At 42.1% G+C, this 19,631-nt stretch overlaps 1 pseudogene; it reads left to right on the forward strand.

Moving 5' to 3' along the window:
* The first annotated feature begins 5,057 nt into the window (after nucleotides 1–5,057).
* Nucleotides 5,058–5,175, forward strand: LOC126427567 (5S ribosomal RNA; annotated as a pseudogene).
* The last annotated feature ends 14,456 nt before the right edge of the window (nucleotides 5,176–19,631 follow it).

Consider the following 19,631-nt stretch of genomic DNA (forward strand, 5'->3'; position numbering starts at 1 on the left):
TGAGGGTATAATTACATTAATCCTCTGGGGGGTACACGCCTACTTTGTGTACCATGTGTTTGGCAAGCACAAGGAGCCCTAGCTAATATGGTATTTGCTTATACAACTTTACACATCGGTACCATATTTCTATAATGTATAAATTACACAGCTATCTGGTTATTTAACAGAGAAACAAACTTTTTTTTTACTACATCAGTGACAGATGTGTACGTAATTACACAGTTGGATAACTTCACACTTATGAAATTGTATTTTGTCTGTACTTTGTGAACTGTTCATATTTTTTCGGAACCATTGTGATACTATGAGAGCTTTGAATGATAAATTTGGTATGGGATCATGATTTTTAAAGTATGTCTGAGGTAGATGACACTACTGAAATGAGCAGAGAATTTTTTTTTAGGTTTTGACATTATTGTAGAAAGCTACTACGTTTTTGAGATTTGACTGAGGTATTATGATGTTATTTTTACGATGACGATGTGTATTATGCTGTTGAGGTATGTTTGTGATCAATAAGCTGATGCTATATGAGGAATTTGATTATGCTACATATTTATAATGATGAAATATTGAAGAATGTCGACGAATATGTATATGTGTAATAAGGTAAGGCATAATGACTACTGGTTAGGGACTCTGATTTGTGAAAAAGGATGTTGGAAACCAAGAATCGTACTTTAAGAGTTATGAAATGTGTATAAATGCGTGAATGTATCACAATGCCAACAAATATTTTTTGGACACTGTTATATTTATAGGATTCTGTTTCTACACATTTGTAACGCAAATTGTCGACCTGTAAATTTTTATATGAGACTGTCACTGTAGCAGAAACTGCTGTCGTAAATATTTCGGTAAGAAAGCTAAGTGACCTTGATGTAATGTGCTGTAGGCGCCAAGCTATGCGACAGAGGCACAACAAAAAACAGAGACACAACAAAAAAAAGGAGAGGCGATTAACCTCATTATTGGTATTTCTTTGTAGAAAGCATTTCAAATAAGACACGTTCATACTGGAAACATATGATTACAGTTTTGAGCTCATACTTTCTGATATTTACTGAAATGCCTAATGAAATGATGAGAAATATTTTATGTCTATACACCTCATTATGACTACTGTCTTTCTAGTTGAGAGATTTTTTTACTGCCTTATGAAATGCCATATGGCTAGTGAATGTTGTTTCATGCCGTCCTTTGTATATATATATATACTTGCCTATTTTGTTTAACATCTAGTTTCTAGCTGCACTGCAGCATTGGTTAAAATAAAATTTAATAGATGTACTAATATAGATATTTTATGCCTACGGATCCAGCAAATAATAATTTTATGATCTACTTCCAAAAAAAAAAAAATAAATAAATAAATAAAAAATTAAAAAAAATTAAAAAAACGAGGGAGCACTAAAAGACATTTGCATATATAATTTTTTCAACGATTTGGTAACTTTTTAGTGGTGTAAGTTAAGGTGATGCATGACTTTAGTGTTAAGATGTGACATAGGTATTAAACATGGCCATTTTTACTGTAATATTTTTTCTGCTTGAGCTTTGTCATGCTTAGGTAGAAGTTGTAGCATTTCCTGGTGTTGTTTGCCAGGCATAGTTCTACTGTATTTTACATTGTATTGAGCCAGTTTTACTACTGATTTATTTTTCTTTTTGCTGCAAATTGCCTTATATTAGTTGTAATGTTGCATTTGCTTTGCTAATTGAGATATACTTCTACTTGCTTTGCCAATTTGCATTTTTTTTTGTCATTGCTGTTTGTGTGAATTGTTTGGTACTGCTTCATTGCCTCGTCCCTTAGTTTAGCATCTGAGCTCAGTAGATTTAAGTTAGCTTAAGAGGGGGTAGGCTATATAAGAGAATGAGTTGTGATGAATTGGAAGAAATGCATTGACAACGTATAAAAAACGTGAAATAAGAGGAAACACCTACGAAATGAAGTTTTGCGTTGGACTGCAGTACCACTGAAAACAAACCCAGTCCTTTCCTTTTCTGTTATTCCATTATGTGTGTGTCTACTCTTGTGTATTTCTGTTTTTCCTGTCTTTCTGTGTTTAGCTGATAAGAGTTATGTTGTAGAATTTTTCTAATAATATGTTATTTACTTTGTAAAGATGTTTAGACATTATTTATTCTGTTTTGTTTTAATGCTCACGTGTGAAGTTGATGATTCGAAAGTTATTCAGACCTTTTATGTATGTACTTATGTCATAATTCCTGTAACACTGATGTATATGTTATTTCGATTCTTTTGTAAAGCCCATATTACTACAAATGTTATCTGTATTGTTACGTTCTTTAATGATGTATTTTGTACCTTTGTTATTGTATTCTCATGTTATAAAATTGTAATTGACACCAGTTCATCAAATTAAGTAACTTGTAAGCATACATTTACTGCACACGTTTCTGTTGGTCATAATATATGCACAATATGTGAGAAGTTGGGACTGTTAGTGCTTGCACATGTGTTAATAATTCAGCAAGGGACTGGTTAACAGCATTGCTGGTTCTAAGGACAATTCCAAAAACTTTGTGGGTGCACAAGTGTTGGTTTATGGACTAGCTATATTGTCTGCAAGACTCTTCGAAGGTGATTGTGCACCTGCACAGTTGCTACAGATGGGTGCTGGCCGTCTCTACAAGCACTGCAGTGAATCTGCACCTCTGGTGGCCCACCAATACCATACTCTCTACCAGGACTACAGTGGGTTTGCTCTGTGATGACCTACCTACCAATATTCTTCAAAACTTCGACTGACTCTGCTGTGGGTTTGCTCTGTTGTGACCCATTGCCTGTCTGCATGTCAAGAGTCAGCATTGTCTTTCCGTTGGAAGGACAACACTACTTCTTCAAGACAGCATGGAACTCCACTACTTCCGTGTGCATTTTCTTTTACTGCTCAAACTTCGAGAAAAACACTGCAATTTTACTGTGATTAATGATCAGGACTGTCTTTATGGACTGTGAGAAAATTTTATCTTTTGACGAACAGTGTATCGATAAGTGTGTGCATTTGATTTCTTTGTTATTGTAATTATGAAAATTTTTTTCAAATCTGTATTGGCCACTGCCCAAAACAATTTGCAAAATTTTTTGTGGGGAGCATGGGGGCTATGTAAGTAGGCTGTTTAGGTTTTTATATTGGTAACGCCATGTAGCGCTCTGTATGAAAATCACTGGCTGTGCTGTGTGCAGTCTGTGGCTGGTTGGCATTGTTGAAATACTCGCCATTGTAGTGTTGGGCAGCGGCAGCTGGATGTTAACAGCGCGTAGCGTTGCGCAGTTGGAGGTGAGCTGCCAGCAGTGGTAGATGTGGGGAGAGAAATGGCGGAGTTTTGAGAACAGACGATCTGGACGTGTATCCATCAGAGACAGTAAATTTGTAAGACTGGGTGTCATGAACTAATATATATATATATGATGACTTTTGAACACTATTAAGGTAAATACATTGTTTGTTCTCTGTCAAAATGTTTCATTTGCTAACTATGCCTATGAGTAGTTAGTGCCTTCAGTAGTTTGAATCTTTTATTTAGCTAGCAGTAATGGCTCTCGCTGTAATGCAGTAGTTCGAGTAACGAAGATTTTTGTGAGATAAGTGATTTGTGAAAAGTATAGGTTAATGTTAGTCAGGGCCACTCTTTTGTAGGAATTACTGAAAGTGAGATTGCGTTGCGCTAAAAATATTGTGTGTCACTTTAGTGAATGTCTGAGTACGTTTAGTTTTGCTCAGCTGTTTGAAAATCGAATAACATAAGATGTTTATCAGCACAGTAATTCATTAATTTTTCTAAAGGGACGTTTCAAGTTCCGCGATTTTTTTTTGTCCATGTCTTTACGAGAGAAATGGTAGGCTAATTTGCAAGTGCGTTTATGCTCCCAGTGAGTTTTTACGTATTCGTGCTATGTTCATCTGCATATAAAATTTATATAACACAGTTTGATTAATTTCCTCCAGTTTCTTCAGGTCCTCTAATAAATAAAGCAGGTGGTGTAAATTGCTTATTTACAGTAACAATTTCATTGTTACAAATGCTCCCCTCCCCCCTTCCTGTGATGCATCAGCGCCCAATACAGTGAAACTGTGATGTAATTAATTAGAAAACACACTGCGTGATTGCTCCTACAGTTAGCAAATGTTGAGGCATTCACGTTCGCTTTGAAATTTCCAGTGGCTATCCTGCTAATAAAATACACTACCGTGTTTCATAAGGTCATCTCAGTCCAGAGAGGTAGGCAGGTTGTACAAAATTGCTATTTTTATTCTGTACTACTTAATCGTGGGCCAGCATTCCATAGAATCACATTATTAAGTAAAGCGAATGAATAATGAATATTTTCATGTTTTCTAGGAAATAAATGTTGTTGTTATATAAAATTATTGACTTGGTTTCTCACAGCACCATATTTCCCTTATCATTTCAATTATGTTAATATGACCCACACATGGGTGTATTTCCTTTTTTTATCAACACTCTGTAAGGTGGTATTAGAGCTCACTTAAATAATTTACTCTCCTTTTAACTTAAAGTGAACGACTAATCAGAAATTTTGTGTACTGATGTTTGCTCTTGCAAGCGGTCATAGACGTCTTTCACAAAAGACACAGCTGCCATTTTCAAGTTGAGGATGCCTGCCAGGCTTCGCAGAAAGCAAGTATCGTTCAGTGAAATGGTCATTGACACTAGCAACCTTTTCCTACATGTTTTATTGATTAAGAGTTACTCACCACTTTCCAGTTCACGATTTGTTGCAAAAAAGCAATTACAGTTAGGTTAACACACATAATCTTGTGGGAATGATAGTCTCCCAATGCTAGCACTGAACAAAAAACTCTCGGTATTCCAGCCATGTCAAGTGATCGAAATCACACGAGCTTTCGGCCGAGCATTCCTCGGCCGTCGTCTGGTGGTCTAGCTGTTAATGGGTGCCGGATGTGGCTGCGGCACCACCATCGCCAAATACAGGCGTGCGTTTCCTCATTTCTGTGTAGGGCGTCACCAGTGGTCTGTACTACAACGGTTTTTTCAAATCCGGCAACGGCCTTGCCACAGTGGATACATCGGTTCCCGTGAGATCACCGAAGTTAAGCACTGTCGAGCGTGGCTGGCTCTTGGATGGGTGACCATCCGGGCCGCCATGCGCTGTTGCCATTTTTTGGGGTGCATTCAGCCCCGTGATGGCAACTGAGGAGCTACTCGACCGAACAGTAGCGGCTCCGGTCAAAGAAAACCATCATAACGACCGGGAGAGCGGTGTGCTGACCCGACGCCCCTCCTATCCGCATCCTCATTGAGGATGACACGGCGGTCGGATGGTACCGATTTGCCACTTGTGGCCTTAAGATGTAGTGCTTCTTTAAATACACGTTGCAGAGACTGTTAGGGCGAGCCACTGCGGATGTCCTATCCGGTGCCCATTTCCTAATGCGTGCTCGGTTGAAGCATATTTCTCGGGGCAGTGTAGGCGATCAGGCGATAAGACGTCTCGTGCTCCTTGCTGCATTGTTGCGCAGTGCATACTGTTTGTCCGAGACGTAAGACGGGCCACAGTCGCAAGGTGTCTTGCAGACCCCAGGTGTTCTCAGACCTGCTGCGTCCTTAACAGCAACTCACGGATTTTCGTCCGAGGCCTGAAGAGCGATTTGATCTCGGTTTCCTGCCTCTCTGTGGCTGCTTGTCAGGCAAGGTAAGCCGCCTGCTGAAAAGACCCAAGTTTCCATTCCTGCTCGTCGAAGGTGGTGTTAATGTGATTCTTGCTTCAAATCACGAGGGTGGTTTGAAATGTTCTTGGAATCACCACCAGAGGTCAGCGCTAGTGCAACGAGTTGTTCACGTGATATTCACTGGACTGCTGCCTGTATAAGCACGTGCCACGTCAGTGCTCTTGGAAGAGAGCTGTGGCGGTGACGTGGCTCTGTTGCTCCCTCGTAGTGATTTGCGAAGATGGAGGAAACCGAGATTCGAGCAGTGATTAAGTACGTCGTAAAAAAAGGTATGAAGGCAAAGGACATTCGTGCCGATTTCCAGAATACACTGGGGGACTCTGCTCCTTCATATTCCGCTCTTGCCAAGTGGACAAATGAATTTAAATTTGGTCGGGAGAGCTTAGATGATGATCCGCGCAGTGGTCGTCCAAGACGTGTCACTACTCCAGAAATCATTCCAAAAGTGCACAAAATGGTCATGGAGGATCGCCGATTGAAAGTTTTAATATTATTATCTGTTTCGATAGCTTAAATAAACTTACATTCGACAATCTAATCATACAGGCGCATAAAAGCCATACAATTTGTGTAAAAATTTATTAGATCGTCGCTGAGCAGCGACCACCTGATATTTCAAAGAATACCTTACGCGCCACGGCGCGAAATACGAATTGTTCATAAATTGTATGGATAGAGATCTTTCGTGTTTCTTATTTTTTGACAGCTGAAGAATTGTAATCCTCGTCTGTTACCACAGTCCTGATATATTTTTTACAGACGGACGACGCGTATATGGCGTGGTTCGCAATCACTAATTAGTTGTTATAAAATATCACTATTGTACAGTGCTAGGTAAGAATTTGTGTGTGCAGCTAAGATGAAATGTCGAAAATGCTAAAGGACTTTATTTAAAGAAACAGCCAGCAAGATATAAAACTGACATGTACGGAGCCTATTGTTAGCAATACTGACTAAGGTAATTAAATTGGTTATTGTGCTCTCAAATGCCGTAGTGCCTGCTTATTACTTAAAGTATTTCTATGCTATCCATCTCCTATTAATGGCAACAGAAATAACAGTGTTTTTATAGTTTCCATACAGCTACCAGGGACCGACCGCATGTCGGCAAACGTCGCAGTTAAGGCAGGACGCTCATTGCTATTTACCTTGTTTGTGATTTAAATCCAATTTCTTTTAACGTGTGGGGTAGTATAGCAAAGAAAATTTCCAGTTCTGTCTGGTCCCTTACGTTCTTTGCTCTTCCCGCCAAGAAGTGGTGCAAAGTCACAACATATTTCCGAATCTTCACATAATTTGATCAAAATATAAATACATTTTTTTTAAAAAACACCACACTTGGCGCCCGAACAGGGACTTGACTGAAATCACGAAAATCAGTCCTCTTATGTTTGCTGCTAATGTAGATGTATCTTACAATACAGTTGACTGCACAGCAGCAAGGAGAGCTCCACCTACCAACCCAAGGGACCAATGGGTCTGATGATGGTTTTATAGAAAAAACCGAAACCAGTTACTCATTAAAACAGACATAACGTGATCAAGACTGAACTTTAATCTAAATATATCTTACAATACATTAATTTTTCATGTGCACACTACGCGCTTAAGAAATTGTGGACGAAAATTTCAAACAGGAAAGATGGGTTGACGGCGGGAAACGGAGTAACTCTATACCCAGTTGCCGATTTTCAAGACATCAAACGTAAGTTACGAAAAAAATTTTCATGTGCAATTGTGACGCTTCAGTAGTGCAGTTGTCTTTCGAGCTACAATACCATTCTTCCTTTTATTTCCATCTGCACATTTAAAAAAATCTGCACATTTAAAAAAATTAGCTTAAAATTACTTTTTTTAGTCAAAATTTAGTAGGATTTGCAACGTTGTGTCAAAATCCCATTGTTGAGTCTTGATTTCAATGTGTAAGTATGGCGTCGTGTTACATGTAAAATGCTAACGCTGTGTGCTAATTCAGTTGTTCAGTGTTCAGTTCTGTAGTGTGCCCGTCTTCCATCGTGTCTTCTCCGCTTCAGTTCACAGTCGTTTGTTCGGTGAGTGCAACTGTCATACTTGATAGACACCACGTGACCTGACGTCACATATAAAGGACAGACGAACCGCGTTGCAGACCACGTGTAGCTGACGTAGTACTGTTGACAAACAGACACCGCGAGATGGAGGAGGGAAAACAGAAATTAATCCCGACAGCAGGTGGCAGTGACGATATGAACAGCACTCAATATTCGCTGCGCTCACGTGCTATTAGCATGCGAGTGGAGGCGCAGGCTAACGCCGGTGACATGATTGACACACACCAAACAATTCAAACGATTCCCGCGGGTAGCACCCCGACTGTGGATACGAATGCAATGCTCCTTCAGATCCACAATTGGATGACAAATAATGATAGGGAAAAGGAACAATTGCGGTTAGAAAGGGAACGAAAGGCAAGAGAGAGAGGTGGATGAGAAGAGGAAAACGAAAAAGAACTAATGCGAGCTTTTACCGATTTAAATAAACAATTTGAAGTGGTAAAAACTGAAATAACTACCTACTTGAAAATTGATCTGAACACCCTATTGGGCGAGGTCAAGTCGGAAATAATTGGGCAAATCGAAGCAGTAAAATCTGAGATCCGTTAACAGGTTGAGGCTGAGATCAAGCAGGTATCTAGAAAATTTGGTGTCACGGTAGAAGCATACCATAGCGAAACTGTAGCATTAAAGGGTAATTGTGATACCGTGTTGAAGGAGGTCAGCGCCGTGAAACTGGTTGTCACTAATATGGGAGAGGAGATAGATGGTTTGACGAAACAAGTAGAATCACTTGACATAGAGGAGAAGGTAAAAATTACGATAAAGGCTCACGCCGAAGCGTTATCCGACCACTGCACAGAGTGGATAAAAACCAAAGACCATCTGATGGAAAAGAAGGTAAAGACAGAACTGAAGGAAGTAGTAAGGGAAGTTACTTGTGATCTTTTGGCGGAACCAGGAAAATCGGGAGACACCGTGTTATCTGAGCTAGGACAGATAAGGCGAACTTTGGCACAAGACCTTCCTCGGTGGAAGCAGCAGGTCATTGAAGAGGTGCAGACACTAAAGAACAAAGTGGGAAGTCCCTCACATCTGATGGGTAGCGAATGGAATCACTCCCCATACCGAGATGACAATAGGCAAATTCATTACAGCTCTCCACTTGATGACGTCATACCACAGTCCGACAGACGCAGTGCGTAACCACACTGAAGAGAACAGCCCACCAACACTCATAACCCAAATGCAGGAAGAAAGTGTATTGAAACACCTGCAAAAATGTGACACGCCCGATCGTATTTTTGGGAAACTCATCTGGAGTATTTTTAGACCAGTTGGACAGACAAGCAAACAATACAGTTTGTAACGTGGTATATAACAGGAGATGCCGCCTTATGGGGAATAGAAATGACAGACAAGTGCAGGACCTATAATGGATTCGAGCGGATGTTTCTGAACAAATTTTGGAGTGATGGTGCTCAGCAGCGCTTAAGAAAAGAAGTGTTCAATACGGAAATGTTCAATTCGAAACACGGCAGTCTCAGAAGATATTTCGAAAAATGTTTAGCAAAAATTAAATTCTGGGACTCACCAATTACAAATAAAGACACGATCAAGATTTTGAAAAATAAGTTGCCCATCTCTGTAAGGGAGAAATTAGTTAATGTTTCCGAGGACCATACCGAAACATTTGTTTCCATATTGGAATCATTGGATGTGATTCGCGAAGACGCGGTAGCAAATGTTGGTAGCGCTCCGAATGGAGTGGGCAGGCGAAACAGTGGAGGTTGCGCGGCCAACAATGGCAGTGAGGGAAGAGCGCGCGGAAGCGACGCTCACTGCCGACCGTCCGGCGGCTGCAGAAACCAACAGGTGTCGACCGGAGGGTAATAATAAACAGTGGGTAGCACACAACGGCCACAGTACGGAAACTCGACACACAATTATCCACAAAATCAGTACGGGAACAAACCACCACAGCAAGGAAATTATCAGTCTTTAACAGGACGCGCGAGTGGAAGTCAAATAAATGGCATGGGACAAGTGCAGGACAACAACATTTTGCTAGTAATGACAATACAATACACTACATGGCCCAGAATACATTTCGACCTCCGATAAACATAAATTTTTCCGGTCACTAAAATGATTATGCAAGACATCCGAAGCCGAAACGGCAAAGGACTTCACAAATATATTATGCGTAAAGTGGATAGAAAACGGGACAAGAACCTTGCCCACCACCCTTCGTGCCACAGTCACAACACCAACACGAAACGGAGGAGACGTTAGGACGATATCCGATAGGGAGAACCACCATCAGGAAAACTAGAAACAGCATTTTTTAACCTCCACAAAAAGCTGGCACCAAAATCAAGCAGGCGTTGACTTAACTGACAACCTCTGCAAAACCCTTGTAAGAAAGCATTTGACAAAAAGGTAAATAAGGTTACAGAGTACACAGAAGGTGAGAGAATCTTACTAAGGACTCACTTTAAACCATCGTAAGTGGCAGCGCGTTGACGAAGGCCCATACGTTGTTGTCAGGAAGCCGCACACAGGAAGCTACTTGCTAGCCGACCCCGTGACTGGAAGGATTAAAGGTCTGTTTCACCATAGTGACCTAAGAAAATTCCACAGTGGTAAGACAAGAAAGAAATTTGCAGGTGTTTGTAGTACGAGGCAATTTCAAAGCACCATCAGAGAACAAGGTAAGTCGTCGACGTCGAATGATAACTCAAGAAAAACGACAAGCCAGCAGTTAGTACGTCTGAGGAAAGTTTGTTCCGATCTGTTAATTGAATACAGGTAAAGGAACATGGCAAAGAGAGAACTTAGTACTAGTTTTAAGTTAATATATAAGTATGTAGGTATATGATGCATGCTCGTGTGGTAATCAGCCCCCGGTATGTATGAATCAAAGAGGAAGGACTGATCAGTGCCCTTCTCTCAGGTCTTATAATGAAGGATTTATTTATTTATTTATTTTTTCAGAAACTAAAGTCTCTCGGAGGATAAGTTGTAGTCCTGTGTAAAATAAAGGGTCATAACTTTTCGTGACTGGAATCAAAAAATAACAGGGGATATCGTAATGCGAGCGGCACATTATCTTAAAAAAAGGAGTTAATTATAATATACTAAAGAACATGTAAGATCCGATGCTTAGGAGAAGTAATGTATGTGGGAAACTTCATTTGGGACAGAGTTTTAAAGTCTATGGCAGATAAGTTATGCTGACGCAAATTCGAAGGTGTAGCAAATAGAAATATTATACTTAGGAAATGCCAGCCGCAAGACTAAATGTAGCGATTAATAACAGGAGTCTGCAGGCTACAGGGTCAAGTAACCAAGGAAACAATTGGTCAAACAAGCACATGCATGTTGTTTTTGTGGTCTTCAGTCCTGAGACTGGTCTGATGCAGCTCTCCATGCTATTCTATCCTGTGCAAGCTTCTCCATCTCCCAGTACTTACTGCAACCTACATCCTTCTGAATCTGCTTAATGTATTCATCTCTTGGTCTCTCTATACGATTTTTACCCTCCACGCTGCCCTCCAATGCTAAATTTGTGATCCCTTGATGCTTCAGAACATGTTCTACCAACCGGTCCCTCCTTGTCAAGTTGTGCCACAAACTCCTCTTCTCCCCTATTCTGTTCAATACCTCCTCATTACTTACGTGATCTACCCATCTAATCTTCAGCATTCTTCGGTAGCACGACATTTCGAAAGCTTCTATTCTCTTCCTGTCCAAACTATTTATCGTCCATGTTTCACTTCCATACATGGCTACACTCCATACAAACACTTTCAGAAACGACTTCCTGACACTTAAATCTATACTCGATGTTAATAAATTCCTCTTCTTCAGAAACGCTTTCCTTCCCATTGCCAGTCTACATTTTATATCCTCTCTACTTCGACCATTATCAGTTATTTTGCTCCCCAAACAGCAAAACTCCTTTACTACTTTAAGTGTCTCATGTCCTAATTTAATTCCCTCAGCATCACCCGACTTAATTCGACTACCTTTCATTATCCTCGTTTTGCTTTTGTTGATGTTCGTCTTATACCCTCCTTTCAAGACACTATCCATTCCGATCAACTGCTCTTCCAAGTCCTTTGCTGTCTCTGAGAGAATTACAATGTCATCGGCGAACCTCAAAGCATTTATTTCTTCTCCATGGATTTTAATACCTACTCCGAATTTTTCTTTTGTGTCCTTTACTGCTTGCTCAATATACAAATTGAATAACATCGGGGAGAGGCTACAACCCTGTCTCACTCCCTTCCCAACCACTGCTTCCCTTTCATGTCCCTCGACTCTTATAACTGCCATCTGGTTTCTGTACAAATTGTAAATAGCCTTTCCCTCCCTGTATTTTACCCCTGCCACCTTCAGAATTTGAAAGAGAGTATTCCAGTCAACATTGTCAAAAGCTTTCTCTAAGTCTAGAAATGCTAGAAACGTAGGTTTGACTTACCTTAATCTTTCTTCTAAGCACATACATAGAGGCATGTAAATGAATCAATTATATTTTCTAAGTGAATGACACGCAAAAAGCGTCTGCAGCAGCATAAGCGCTCGCATATGAATGTTTCTTGTTTAGTATGATAATTTTTATAATGCGCAGATTCTTTACATGCTGATTTTTGTGTTCCTTTATAAAATATTATCCAAAATACCGACCCCTGATAATCCTTCAAACATCATATTCTAAGGATCACCTCGTAGATATTTACTTGTACTGTCTGGGCAAAGCAACTCATATGAAAAGCGTGTAGGTTCGTGACGAGATCAGTTAAATTTTGCTTGCTCAAGCCAATTAGAGTCGAGCCACTTTTTGGTAAGCAATTGAGTTTGTTGTCTTTGTAACGCGCGATTAGTTAGTCATCGCCCGTGTATTTTTAAGCGAATAGTATTCAGCATGCAAAAGGAGGCAGTCTCCTTGTCTGGAGGCTGTCCCCAATTTAAGTAACACAGTAAACGCAATTAAATGGACATGTAAATGAAAAGAGTGATATAAAGAGGAGTGTTCTCAAAGAGGAAATAAATTAAAAAATGTAATAAGAATTTGACGGTAAAGAATAAATGAAACTGGTACCTTAGTTTATTAGAGGAGATTGAAAAATAGGTTTTAAGTGTAAGACGTAAATTTTATTTGGCAAGCAAGAGAGAGCCATAAAGAAAATGATTGACAGCAGTTCTGTACAGGACGTGACCATTAGATTATATATATATATATATATATATATATATATATATATATATATGTGTGTGTGTAAAATAAGAAAGAATATTACGATGAAATAAACACGAGCCTATCGAGCTTGTAGAGACATTGAAAATTTGGAAAGCGTGTGAAAGAATAATGAAAATGTCATGTCAATTCATAGCAAATTTTAGCATTTTAGGATTATATAGGTACTTCTATGTGTCTGTATTTTTTTTTCTCTGTGACAATGCCTGTCATCTCCACTTAATGTATACAGCTCTTTATAGTGAATAGTAATACTTTCCATGTTGTTGTAGATGTTAAGGAACCCTGTGACCAAAACACAGATGCAGATGAACTGCACAAAGACAATTTTTACTAATGATCTTAACAATGAATATTTTCTTTAGTATGGTAACTTTAAGAAACGTCAAGTGTATAGTACTATATGACTACTCAATTTAAGCAATAGAAGTGTATTAAAAGCCACTGATATTACGAGTGACATGAGGACGAAAGTAATACCTACGGTATTCCTCCCCTCCTCATGGGAGGCGGTGTAATATTAGTATCTGTTTCGATAGTTTAAATAAACTTACATTCGATAATCTAACCATGCAGGCGCATAAAAACCATACAATTTGTGTAAAAATTTCTTAGATCGTCGCTGAGCAGCGACCACCTGATATTTCAAATACCTTACGCGCCACGGCGCAGAATACGAATTGTTCATAAATTGTATGGATAGAGATCTTTTGTGTTTCTTATTTTTTGACAGCTGAAGAATTGTAATCCTCTCCTGTTACCACAGTCCCGATATATTTTTTAAAGACGGCGGACGCTTATATGGCGTGGTCCGCACTCACTAATTAGTTGTTATAAAATATTACTATTGTGAGAATTTATGTGTGCAGCTAAGATGAAATGCCGAAAATGCTAAAGGACTTTATTTAAAGAAACAGCCAGCAAGATATAAAACTGACATGTACGGAGCCTATTGTTAGCAATACTGACTAAGGTAATTAGATTGGTTATTGTGCTCTCAAATGCTGTAGTGCCTGCTTATTACTTAAAGTATTTCTATGGTATCCATCTCCTATTAATGGCAACAGAATTAACGGTGTTTCTATAGTTTTCATACAGCTACCAGGGACCGACCGCATGTCGGCAAAACGTCGCAGTTAAGGCAGAAGGCTCATTGCTATTTACCTTGTTTGTGATTTAAATCCAACTTCTTTTAACGTGTGGTATAGTATAGCAAAGAAAATTTCCAGCTCTGTCTGGTCCCTTAGGTTTCTCTGTTCGTAGTTGCTATGTCTCGTATGCGGTCGTGATCGAACATGATCACGACACCAATAAATTAAGTGGCAATGCGAACTCTGTTGTTAATCTTATGAACGGTACGCCTTCTGCAAACGATTTCAGGTGTAACATAAACTATCACTTGCAGTACTTAAGTTTTTTGAGAAGTCTTTGTTCTTCCCGCCAAGAAGTGGTGCAAAACTCACAACACATTTCTGAATCTTCTCAAGAGAATAATAATTTGATCAAAATCTAAATACATTTTATTAAAAACACCACAAAGTGTGCGAAGTTGCTCACGCTTGCAGATGTCATCTGAAATGTCATAAAACATTTTAACTGAAGAATTAGAAATGAAGAAATTATCTGCATGATGGGTGCCGCGACTTTTGATGCTGGATCAAAAACGCGTGAGAATGGACATATCGGAACAAGGTTTGGCCCGTTTCAGGAGAAACGTAAAAGATTTTTTGCGCCGTTTTGTGACCACAGATGAAACTTGGGTGCACTACTATACCCCAGAGACAAAACAACAGTCAAAGCAGTGGAAACATGATGATTCTCCGCCACCAAAGAAAGCAAAGACAGTTCCTTCGGCGGGGAAGGTGATGGCATCAGTGTTCGGGGATGCGAAGGGAATTCTGGTTGTAGATTATCTCCCCAGTGGGCAAACAATTACTACGCTAACCTCCTGGACAAATTTCTAAAAAAGATACGCGAAAAAAGGCCCGGTTTAGCAAGGTAGAAAGTCATCTTCCATCAAGACAATGCACGCCCACACACATGTGCCATCCCGCATGACAAAATTACGCGAACTAAGGTACGTATTGTTGCGATCCCCGCCTTATTCACCTGATATGGCTCCGTCAGACTTCCATCTCTTCCCAAAACTGAAAATCTTTCTTCATGGACGAAGATTCACTTCAAACTGATAGCCAGAGTTGACAACTATTTTGCAGGCCTGCAGGAAACTCATCTTCGAGATGGGATCAACGCACTGGAACATCGTTGGATCAAGTGCATTAATCTACAAGACTACGTTGAAATACAAGAAAAGTTTCAATGATGTAAGTACTTTTTTTCTATTCTGTTCCGAGAACTTTTGAAACCACCTTCGTATTTAACGAACGTTATAGTCGTCGTTCGCGAAGACCTCACGCAGGTGCCTCAGGTGGTGGGGGAGGCTGCCACGGTACACCAATGTTTGGGAAACAGTGTCGGCTGATGATGGCTGCTGGGGTACAGCTGCAGATGACTGTGGGTGGGTCTCCTGTGGACGCTGGGGCCAAACCGTCTGCTCCGTTTGCGGTGGACGAGGATGTCGAAGGAGGACAACGCATTCTCTTTTTTTTCTACCTCCATGTTGAACTGCACGTCGCTGTTAATGAAGTTGAGGTGCACAATAACTTGTCAAATTTCTCACGTCCGTGAGACCAAATGACGACCGTGTCGTCAATGAGTCGAAAAAAAAAAACTAGGCTTCAATGGCGGCGTGTCCGAGGCAGTTTTCTTTACAAGGCCAGTATTACGATCAAGAGGATGGAGTTGCCATGGGTAGTACGAGCTCTAGCTGCAGCTGTTGTAAACCAGACCTCTTCATTGAGAATTTTGGGGATCTATGATAATGATGGAAGCACAAGAAATGAATTAAAATTTGTGCTACAGCCGGGACTCGAACCCAGGTCTTCTGGCTTACCAGACGGACTTGCTGACCCACAGCACTATAGTCAACAGTATTGCACGAACTACCGAAGTCGAGTGCCTCTTCAGCTTCCTCCCCCCCCCCCCTCCACATTGTTAATATTGCAATTGCAAGATAGAAGACCCGGGTTCAAGTCCCAGCCGTGGCACAAATTTTGATTCATTTGTTCTGTTTCCATTATTATCGTAGGTAATTTGAGACTTAAATGTTCAAAGAAATGGTTCAAATGACTCTGAGCACTGTGGGACTTAACATGTGTGGTCATCAGGCCCCTAGAACTTAGAACTACTTAAACCTAACTAACCTAAGGACATCACACACATCCATGCCCGAGGCAGGATTCGAACCTGCGACCGTAGTGGTCACGCGGTTCCAGACTGAAGCGCCTAGAACCGAACGGCCACACAAGCCGGCTAGACTTAAATGTATCGGGAAAAAATTTAATTATAAGATCTATAAGATCACATGTAGTACACGACTTCCCCACTTCGTCCAATGGTGGGGTGCTACTCCAACACCAGAGAGTGCTGGCAATAGTGACAACGTAGGGGGAAAATAAGCTGAAGATATGAAGTTTGTGGTGGGGACGGCATTAGTCTTGGGTTTTTCGTGCAGTAACGTTGACCAAAGGGCTGTAGTGGTGTATTGTTTAGCATTCCTGCCTAGTAATCAAGAAGACTAGGGTTTGAGTCCTGGCCATGGCACAAATTTTGATTCATTCCTCCTGCTTCCATCATTATCGGAGATAAACATGCCTCGGGGTAAAATTTAATTATAATTTTGAGGATACTGAGTACTCTTGATCTAGACTTAAATTTCAACTAAAAGATAGTGAATAAGGGAAAAATCTTAAATGTGTTAACTTACCGTTTACATAACTGTGCAAAGCTTCGAAAGGATTTCGTTGCACTTTCGTTTTCCTTCCCCCCCTCGCTGCTTACAGTTGCTGTCCGTAGGGGAGTGCCGTCTGCGAAGCAGGCAGGATTCGACGTGGGCCCCGCTCTGAAAGGCGAAAACGAGTCAGTGGTGGCCTATTCCACTTCAAAAAAGGCAGCGACGAAAGAGCTTTTGTTAACAGAGAGTCTCTGGTATCGGCAATGATCAGTCAAGACAGTACGAGTGTCATTTACTGAATATGAATGCGCAGTTCTCAGCGGAGGAAAACTTGTGGGAAACTTTGCTTTGTTTTCACAACTTCTACCAAAGTTGTCATGAGTGTTAAAAGCGTTAGAAACACACGAAATGCTTCAACCGTATCTCTGTTTGTTCAGCTGGAAGTCTCTCAGCATGTTTTTCCCCAAAATTTCTATTGTGCCGCGTCCCAGAAGCTGTAGTTCTAATTCTTTCCTCGTCAGCAGTACACAGATGTGTCACAAGCAAAGGGCGACATACAAAACAGTCTTGTCCAGTACAGACAATCCCAAGTCTGTGCTACATAGAGAGTACAAGCCATGTGAGTAACCGTCACCAGTCTGGAACTGCGTACGAGCCTCAGTAGTGGTGTACCTGTACCGTTACGGAGTAAAGTGAAGCGCCGGCACGCCAGGAAGAGAAGGCTGCGAGAAGAAATCAGCCAAACGCACCCTGACCGGACCTGCCACCAGGACGACAACTGTAGGCGCCCCGGTGGTCCCGGTCGCCTACGGTGGACTGGAAGCCGAGCGCTGACCCCTCCAGTTGTCAGGATGCTAGGGAATGACTGTGGACGCGTCAGAAACGCCAAAGAAACATGATTAATTCGTGACACCCGTATTCCTGCCGAGTACAATGTGGCCCACGTATCGCAGGCTGGCTGAGCTCCGACCTCCCTCGAGTCCTCACTGACTCGGAGCGGTGACACCAGCTCCGGGCCGCACCAGTCTTGCTGTGACGTAGCGGCGGAACGCCCTCGTTACTTCGGCCACGCGTGGCTGGCGGCGCCCGGCTGGCGGACAGCAGGCCGCTGCGCGTAGGAGGCTCCGGGTTGGAGTCCCGGCGCTGTCGGCACCAGAGGCGCCCTCGTAGTGCGGGGTGTACCCTGTCGCACCCCGCCTTCTTCCCTGCTCCTCCTGGTGGCTCGTCCGCGGTGGACGGGCGGAACGGGCTGCAGTCCCCCGGCGTCGTCGGCTCACCCGGTTGTGACGGCGGATGCACGGGGCCTAGGCCCCGCACGATCTCGACGACGGCTCACCGATGTGGTCAGCACTGGCGGCGAGCGAGGCTGCCGCGATGTCTGCTAATCCCAGGTCGACGATTGACAGCGGCAGCAGAGAGGACCAGAGCTGGTACTGTCCCCTCATGTGTGGATGGGCCGCCCTTACTGCAACATCTCCTTAACAATGATTAACATGTCGATCACCGAGCTGAGCGCTACGCAGCGTCCCAGTACACATCTAACTGTAACTGCATGTGCGAGTGCCTTGTTACTATCAAAGCTGGCGTATTTAAAGGAAGCACGAGCGACGTCCTGTCTTCATGCCCGTTTGTAATGAACGCATTCGTTCCACTTATACAGCTGATTCATCTGTCGTACTCGCCCCTTAGGTGTTCTTGTGACAGAGTTACGTGTCGTTACGGCAGACTTTCGCGAAGTTACGAAATGCAGTACAGCTGACGCTATACCTCTGCCTTACACTCTACGAAAGTCTCCGTCCAACACAAACCCGCGTGCTAAGCAATTCTCTCTCACCTGTTGTGTGTATCCGGGCCACTGCCCCTGCGTGACGACACATTCCGATACATGTGCAATCCTCCTACCTCTCGGCTAACCTACTGCCTCTGGCTCTCGGCATAGGCAACGAAACTTTGACAATATTCCACGTTTCCAACTCTTTACTATTCCGCGACACTACACAACGCAGCAGCAGCGGCCCCCACGTGAGGAGGACATAAGCGCCGTGACGGCCCAGCTCGATAGCAGCGTCAGCGTTACTCAATTGCCTTGTACTATGTAGGACAGACTTCGGATTGTCTGTACTGGAGAAGACTGTTTTGTATGTCGCCCTTTGCTTGTGACCCATTTGAGTAACTGCCAAAGTTAAGTATTGTTTCTTATTGTAATCGTGTGATCCCGCCCTCTCGTCTCTTATAGGGTGCCTAGGGAGCTGTTTTCTCGGATAGCTGGACAACGTACAAGCAAATCATATTAATGGAGTTTATTACGAATTGACAATAGTGAACTTGCGTATGTACAAGGCGGGGTCGCAAGCAGTTTCCGTGCAAGTAACTGGTACGGATCACAAGCCACGCCTCTTGTAGAGCGGCTCTTCTGGTGCCCGACTTCCAGAGCGCCGAGCCATCGTATAGGCGCCGCTGCCGTCGTGGTGACGTCGTGGTCAGCGCGCTATTGGCCGACGCCGTCCCACAGACCTCTCTGCTGAATCGTTCTTGATCTTCGTGCCGGCGCTTGTCGTTACGCTGGGGCAGTAATAAAACTCATTAATACGACTTGTTTGTTTGTCTAGCGAAGCGAGTATACATGTTCCCTAGGCATAACAGGATTGACGACGAGGCTGGACGAAACGTGTACATATGGCTATCGTGCCCAAACCTGGTTCTTTTATGATGTTCTCGTGTCCTGTCTGGTTGGTAGTTACAGGCATACACCGATTTTGAAACAATTACAACAGGACACCCTAAAGCAACATTTT

This window comes from Schistocerca serialis, chromosome 11, assembly GCF_023864345.2.
Source record: "Schistocerca serialis cubense isolate TAMUIC-IGC-003099 chromosome 11, iqSchSeri2.2, whole genome shotgun sequence".
In the NCBI taxonomy this organism is placed as follows: Eukaryota; Metazoa; Arthropoda; class Insecta; order Orthoptera; family Acrididae; genus Schistocerca; species Schistocerca serialis.